This window comes from Triticum urartu, chromosome 2 (genome assembly GCF_003073215.2).
Source record: "Triticum urartu cultivar G1812 chromosome 2, Tu2.1, whole genome shotgun sequence".
Taxonomy (NCBI): Eukaryota; Viridiplantae; Streptophyta; class Magnoliopsida; order Poales; family Poaceae; genus Triticum; species Triticum urartu.
In genome coordinates this window covers 538,975,694-538,983,215 of record NC_053023.1, presented here as the reverse complement: position 1 = coordinate 538,983,215, position 7,522 = coordinate 538,975,694, and the positions used below count along the sequence as shown (strand labels likewise).

Here is a 7,522-nt window from a genome sequence, read left to right as displayed (position 1 = left end):
AGGTTTGAGTACCATCCTCATAATTCTAGAGTTTTATTTCACCTTTATGATAGATCCTATGGTATGTCTCTAGAAGAATTATGTGATGCATGCCAAATTCCATACTAGGGCTCACTTAGCGAACCGCCGAAATCCGATTATGATATGTTTCTTGGTAGTCTTTGCAATGGTGAGGATAGGGGAGTTACGCAAGCTAGAATAAAAATCATTCATTTTTCCTCTATTCGATACTTTACACTATTTAATTGGAAGTGCATTGTTGGCAAGCAAGATTGTAGTGCAATTTGTGCTCCTGTCATGAGCATTATTCATGCCGCCTTAGCAGGCCACAAATAGTATAACCTTGGGGCAATTGTTGGACGTCGGTTGCATCGCAACGCGGGTAATGGTGATTTGTATGGAGGAATTTATGCCTCCCGCGTAGCTGCGAGGCTTGGGGCCTCTCCTCGACTCAATAATCCCATATTACTTGATAAATATATAGATTTTGAGGCAATGTAGTGTCATAAATTTATTAAGAATAACACTCACATATATGACTATAATTTGATATTTGATAAATATCGTGTTGTCTCTGTTATTTTGCATGCGCACATTCTCTTCGATTTTCAGAGCAAACAAAGATATTTTGTCTATGAGAACGAGGCACGTGAGTATAACACTGTAGTAGAGGCTGTCCGTCTCGCTGAGAAGGCAGCACATCATGCCTCCATGAGCTACCATTACGAGTATTATCCAGACCAGCGGTGGTGATTACCAAGTTAGGCCAAAAGCCTAAGCTTGGGCGAGTATGTATTTCTCAACGACATTACATTCATGTTCACACATTCCTTTCAGTTGTCGGTGTTTATCCATTTTAATTCCATATCCATGCTTAGTTTTATTTCTGCTTTATTCTTGTGTGTTTGAAAAACTTTTAAAAATCCAAAAACATTTCTCGCTTGTTTTTTTCTTGTTTAGTTAGTTCATAGTAGTACAAGAAAACCCAAAAAGATTTCTCGTTTCTCCTTTTGCTTGTCGGGAGTTCTCCTGTGTAAATAGTTTTTCTCACTTTTTGCTTTTCTTCTTTAGTTTGCTTTCTTCAGAAAAACTAAAAACTCAAAAAATATTTCAATGTGTTTCTTTGAATTTCTTTCTTTTCATTGAGTCGTAGTAAGGAGAATACCATGATGAAATTGTTGAGTGACCCTCACATGCTTTTTTGTTAATCTAATGAAGGAGCCAATATTACCTTATCTTCTCCTTTGAATAAATATTTGCATATTCTAGCTTAGTCCACGACACTCTTGCACTATTATTATTTTTGCATCATTCGGTCGTGCAAGTGAAAGTCAATAATGATGATGATTTGATGAAGTGACTCTGTCAAAGAAGAGCTGGTATGAACTCTCCTTGTTTTTGTTTTTGTAAATATGTTTAACTCAGTATCCATGATTCAGGATATTATGAGTAATCATGTTTCTGATGACAATTAGAGATTATAGTTGCTCATGCCATGTTTAAGTAGCTAGGAGTGGATAATGATTTATCTTGAATGTCAATATGCATTAAAATGGTTATGATGTAGTATGATAGTATGGTATCCTCCTTTGAATGTTTCATGTGGCTTGACTTGGCACATGTTCACACATGTAGTTGATTCGAAACCAACATAGCTTCCATGATATTTATGTTCATGGTGTTTATGTCCTACTCATGCTAGTATTCAATGTTAATTATTCACAATGCATGATTATGACCGTTGTCGCTCTCTAGTTGGTCGCTTCTCAATCTATTTGCTAGCCTTTGCCTATACTAAGCGGGAATGTTGCTTGTGCATCCATATCATTAAACTCAAAAAATTTCAAAATGAGTCCATCATATCTACCTATATGTGGTATTACTCTACCGTTCCAAGTAAATTTGCATGTGCCACCTCTAATCATTAAAATAATCATCTATTTGTGCGCCCGCACCGCTCATGGAGCGATAGGGGGCAGTCAATATCTTCCATGCTAAGCGGGCTATTCTCACGATGTGTGTTTATTCACTTGTCGTTGCACGAGAGAGACTGGTAATTGGGATGCTCATCCCTATAATCAAAATAAAGAAAAATAAAATAAAATAAACTCCCCTGGGAAGTTGATTGTTTGGAGGGCACCCGTGAATTCGGCTAGCCATGGCTTGGGTTTGAATGGTTGAGGGGGAGTAAACTTTACCTTTCCGCTTGGAAACCGTCGGTGATGTGTTTAACATGGAAGATATTGAAAATCCTCGGTCCTGACTTTGATAGGAAAAGAACACCTCTCAAAATATATTCATCTCTGATTTAAGCTTCGAGCTTTGGCACCTCTGCAAATCTCTACTTCCCTTTATGAAAGATCTATCTATTTACTTTTATGTTATTGACTTCTATTGTTGAGTCATCGCCTTCTCAATCAAAGCACCGATTCTGAGAGCGCTATTGTCTTTCTTATGCATTGAGTATAGTTAATGTTCTATGCATCATGACTGGATCTCTTCTACCATGAATTAGAAGATTTAGTCCATGTATGAACTTTAGAAGTGATCTGCATTTATGTTTTGCGGTCTCAGAAAGGGCTAGCGAGATACCATGTTATCATATTATATCATGATTGTTTTGATAAATTGTTGACATTTGAGATATGTTATTATTGCTCGCTAGTTGATTATGCCATTGATATGAGTAAATGTGATTTCTAAGTGCTATCATTTGCATGGTTAGTTCATGATCTTTGCTGAAAACTTGAGTGCTATTTAAGCTTATATACGGATACAAGAACAGAAGAGTTCGTAAAAGTTTTTTCTATACCACTTTCAGTTTGTCAACTAAATTGCTTGAGGAGAAACATCTCTTTAAGCTTGGGGGAGTTGATACGTCTCCGTTGTATCTACTTTTCCAAACAATTTTGCTCTTGTTTTGGACTTTAATTTGCATGATTTGAGTGAAACAAACCCGGACTGATGATGTTTTTAGCGGAACTACCATGGTGTTGTTTTTGTGCAGAAATAAAAGTTCTCAGAATTGGATGAAACCTTTTAAAGATTATTTATGGAATATATAAAAATACTGGAGCAAAGATCCACTAGAAGGGGGCAACGAGTTGTCCACAAGGCAATTGGGCCCGACTACCCTCCAAGGCGGGACCTGTTACCTTTTGGGGACCACAAGGCTCCGCTGACCCTAATTTCTGCGCTATAAATTTCATTTCCCCGAGAAAAAAAGATAAGAAGTTTTACCGCGTTTTACAATACGGAGCCATCGTCACCTCCCGTTCTTCATCAGCTGGGCTTTGGGGCTTCGGAGAGGGGATTTGTCGCCATCATCATCATCATCATCAACAACAACCCTTCTCCATCAAAAATTATATATGCTCACCACCAAGAGTGAGTAATTCCTTCGTAGACTTGCTGGACGATGATGCAGTTCGATGAGATTTATCATGTAATTGAGTCAATTTGTTAGGTCTTCATACGTGGATACACTATGTTCTGAGGTTGATGATTGCTATGACTTTACTATGCTTAATTCTAATCACTAGAGCCCGAATGCCATGATTTCAAATTTGAATCTATTATGTTTTCATGAATATAAGTGTGTTTTGGATCGTATCTTGTATGCACCTATTACGTGTTATGATCCGCATACCCCAATGTGAAAATAATTAGGATTCTTTCTGGTGATTACCGTACTATGAGGAATTCATGTATTTACTAAGTGCTTGTTTCAGTTCTATATTAAAAGAAGGCCTTAATATCCTTTAGATTTCTTTATGGACCCTGCTGTCACGGGAGGGTAGGACAAAAGATGTCATGCAAGTTCTTATTATAAGCATGTATGACTATATAAGAAAATACTTCCTCTCTAAACAAATATAAGAGCGTTCTCTTATATTTATTTACGAAGGGAGTACATGCCTATGTCACAATTATGAATTGAAATTATTGTGTATCGCTCTAGGTTGTAACTGTTACATAATAAATGTTATCCAACATAAATATCCATCACTGATACAATGCATATGCTTTTCGTATATTGATCTTTACTAAGTTACTTTCGTTGTTGTTGTTGTTGTTGTTGTTACAATCACTACAAAACTACTATGTTATTGTTTCTGTTACTATTACTACTGTTGCTACTACTATCAAACTATCATACTACTGTGCTACTAAACACAGTGGTGCAGATATTTAGTTTTTAAGGTGTGGTTGAATTGACAACTCAATTGCTAATAATTACAAATATTCTTTGGCTCCCCTTGTATTGAATTGATAAATTTGGGTAAAATACTACCTTGAAGATTGTCTCGATCCCCTATATTTGTGGGTTATAAAGACTTTTTTCTGATGTCGTTGCCGGGGAGCATACCTCTATTTATCGAGTCACTTGGGATTATATATGTTGATCACTATGAAGAATCTGAATGACGCTAAGACCAAGATCGTACCCTTTAAGATGAGGGGGGGGGGGTAAGGAACCGTCGTCTAGATCCGCACTTGACTCATCATATTTTGAGTAGACTTGCGACACCGCCACCTACTATTTAATCTGATATGTTCCAAGTTATTGATGATACTGCTTCTGCTATGAATGACACTTGTGATGTGTTGGAACCGCAACCCTCTAGCTACCTCTCCTCTCACTTGAACGGAGGTGGAAGACGAAAAACAGTGGATACAAGATTTTCCGGCCGGCGACGAACGCCGCCACGGGTGCTCAAACGCCCTAATCTTTTCTTCTTTACAATGGTTACATGGCTTACACACGGCCCATACCGACGCACCTCGATCAATACATCAGGGGGCTTTTTATATCCGGTTGTACACACACCATCCGACCACCACATCGGACACTAACTCCACACACGCACACACGCCGGCCACTAACCAGCTAACCCATGCACACGCATGCACTAACTAACCTTGACTCTACCTTATCTGGACTAACTAGATCACAACGGAACGAGCAAACCATGCACGTGAGTGACTCGGTCTTCAGTGAACGTGAGCCGCTGCTCACGTGAGACCTGGGCCTCCACGCCTCGCTCTGCAACACACACAACCCGGCTAACTGACCACGGCTATGGACACGGCTACGCACCGGCGTCCGGACTCGACCTACACGCACACACATGTTGATTATCACCGTGGCTTGGCTTATTCCTAACATGATAATGCCAGTACTCTGCTTGATAATATTGTGGCACTAAGTGAATTTTTTGATAAACAATTTGCTAAAACAAAAAAGATGCCGATAACTGTCACACATGTGGCATGTACTAACACCGCTCACATGTTTTTACACTAAAGTTGGCATAATAAAATAAAACTCAAAAAAACTGAAACTTGACATCCAAACAGAAAATTGTCATACTTCACAACTAAAGTTGTCATCCTCTTATATCTAAAATTGGCATCAAAACATATATGGGCGAAATTGCTTCGTGCCACATGTGTGTGCGTTATAATTCGAGAACTAAAAAATTAAGAATGCTTAAACTCATAAAAAATACTGTTCACCTACCATGCCTAGCTCCTACTAAAGTTGAAATGCCTAAGATTGCATGCCAAACTTATTGATCATCCACTGAAGAGACTCGATCACCTGCCGATCGTACATCTGCTTCTGCTGGGCCATCTCCCGGAACTGCTTATCCTCGCGCTCCACCAACGCCTTCTCGTTCCGCAGGCACGCGATCTTGGCCATGGCCTCGTCAGCGGCGGAGGCCGCCGCGCACCTCTCCTTCTCCAGCTCCTCTAGCGCGGCCTCCTTCAGCCTCCTCTCCCGCACGAGCCGCCGCCTGAGCCGCTCCAAGTTGCTCTCTTCCGCGTCGGTCACCTCGTTCGCGATGTCCTCTCTTCCGCGTCGGTCACCTCGTTCGCGATGTCCTCGTCCTCTGTATCGGCCTCCTGCTCCAGCTCAGAAGCCGGCGACCTCGAAACATGCTTGCCGGAGCAGCTGCCAGACCGGGGGTGCTCCACAATGTGGCCCGAGCTGCCGTTCTTCAGAGCCCGCGCCTTCGTCCCACTCCCACACACGGTGCAGACGACGCCTCTGATGCGCACCGCTTGCACCGTGGGGCCCGGACCCCCCCACAAGCCCCTCCACCACGTCGCAGCGCTTGCCGAGGCGCCAGACTTTGGCGGCCAGGAGGAGGAAGGACATTACGTCAAGCACGTAGTGCGCACCCACGGAGCGGTACAGGGCGGCCAAGCGCGCGGCGAAGGCCCACTCGCGGCCGACCTCGGACTCGGAGGCGTGCAGCATCGCGAAGACCCCGAGCGCGGAGCCGACGAGGAAGTAGGCGGCGCCGGCGCCGGGCATGGAGGCGAAAGGGACGCCGGCGAGCGGCTTCAGTAGACCACCGGCACTGGAGATGCGGTTCCAGCCGCCCATGACGACGGAACTGCGGGCAGGCTCGCTCCGATTCAGGCGAGTGGAATTTTGATTGGAAAGATGGAATCGCTCGGTGCCAGGGCAAATCTTGGAGATCGATCGGCGTGGGGATTTGGTGGAGACGATGAAGAGTCTGGGAGATGGTCAGGAGCTGGGCAGCCGGCGCCGCGGCAGTAGGGTTCTGGTTCAGTTTTTTTTTTTTTTTTGAAGCGAGATTTCTGCGGATAGTAGGCGGTATCACTTTGAGGTTCTTTACTTGAGGCACTGGCCATTTGGATGACAGGTGGGTACCGAAGACACGGGTCCCACGCGTCTGTGACGTCGTGCTGTTATGCTGGTTCGGGGAGTGTTTTTCTTTTTAGAAGAGTTGGGGGAGTGTGTTTTGGAGAAGCGGATGGGCGTAGTACGTTGTTAGAGGAAGATAACAAAGGAAGTGGTCCAGATAAACGCTGAATTGCAGGTGGGTAGTTAGAGCATGGTCAACGGTAACGGTATAGCCTTATGTAAACTTTTTTTTCGAGAGTACGCAAATTACGTATCATATTTTTATAGAAGACAGATAATAAGTTGCAAGAATGCCTCGAATGCAGCGTCGCCAGAAGAACGTCACAGTCATGCTATGGCCAGTGCTGAAGCTGAACGAGCAGAGTAACAACAACAACCGACAAAGAAGGTGCATGCGTGATGAAACTAAAGATGGCCCGAGCAACACAAATTCGTAAGAGACAGCGCAATTGGCTGGGCCCCGCAAGTCAACGAGACCTTCCACTCTCTTCGAGCGGTACAACGGCAATGAGTGGGTCAGATTCTTAGGAGTGGGATATGCAAATTAGTTGTGCTTTTTATGTGTTTATTAGTAGTGTTACTCTTATTCCTATAGCTTATCCGAAGGGATAACGAAACGGACTGAACGAGCGTGATAAGGGTTAGCTCTCTTCCTCCCAATCTCTTCTCTCTGGTATTTCCTGTCCTGTAATCTGACCAGATATTTGAGAGAATCAATACCGGAGAGCAGTAATCCCATGTGTTTGATGGAGTAGTGCTTGGGTTTTTAACATCTGCTGATGTTGCTTACCGCACGGCAAGGTCGATGAGCGATGATTGTGTAAGGATCGAGAAGAGGTG

General features: G+C 42.9%; 1 pseudogene; it reads right to left on the bottom strand.

Moving 5' to 3' along the window:
- Nucleotides 1-5,376: 5,376 nt before the first annotated feature.
- Nucleotides 5,377-6,604, bottom strand: LOC125541800 (annotated as a pseudogene).
- Nucleotides 6,605-7,522: the final 918 nt, after the last annotated feature.